Raw genomic sequence first — 989 nt, 5'->3', positions numbered from 1 at the left:
CGGATTGTATCAAACTCGTCGCAAACACATCTCAAACACAACCGTATATATATCAAAGCCGGCAAGGCTATCAAATGGCGCAACGGCCCAAAATATACAAATGCAAGCGAACGAGGGGCTGCCCGGCGAATGTGATCGCCCGGAACATATAACATACAAACACAAGCTGTTGTAATGGGCATAACCCACATACACGTCTACGGACCTCTAAACGGACCAACGAGAATCATATGACGGGACGGGGCCCGCCCGTGCCCCGAACAAATATATACAAATGCAACGAACGAATGTATACCAAAATGTGGGCTCGAAATAAGGGGAGCACTCCAAACAGCAAAAAAAGGTGTCCTAGGCCGGCGGATCACCAAGCTCGGTAAGCGTCCGTACCCGCGGGCATGAAACGCGCCCCCGAAGAAAGGGGTCGGCACGAAATATGTACGAGTATGCAAGCGAAATTATAGTACACAATTCCGAGTCATAATCGAAATAGTGGTACGGAAAGTAAATGCATTTTCAAAATATCAAAATGTTTACTTTCGAGAATACAAATCATGCATAGGGCACGAGAAAATATGGTCGCCCCCGCCCGTCGATGGCGCCATAACACGGATAACACCGGAAGGTTTCAAATCTCCGTATCCCCGTCACACGTCATCACACGCATGTTAGAACCCGTATTTTATACATTGGAACAACTCGGATTAACTATGGTAAGTTAAGGACAAAACCATTCCGGGATACAGAGTCGAGACTTTTGAACTTCGATTTTATTTTGAGACATAAATTGTGCATGAATTTGTTGGCATGGAACAATTAGGATAATTTGGGATCAAAAATGGAATAAATGAAAGTTGAAAATCATCCTTTACCATGTTGTGGCCGTGTGATGTGGAGTTGGCCCACACAAATTGTGGATAATTTTAATTGGTCCAACACTTGTGTGGGCCAAGGGACACTTGTGCACTTCATATTATAAGCACAAAAAATGA

The sequence above is a fragment of the Lycium ferocissimum genome, chromosome 4 (assembly GCF_029784015.1).
Source record: "Lycium ferocissimum isolate CSIRO_LF1 chromosome 4, AGI_CSIRO_Lferr_CH_V1, whole genome shotgun sequence".
Lineage (NCBI taxonomy): Eukaryota > Viridiplantae > Streptophyta > Magnoliopsida > Solanales > Solanaceae > Lycium > Lycium ferocissimum.
The sequence above is the reverse complement of the archived record's forward strand: the minus strand, read 5'-3'. Positions refer to the sequence as shown.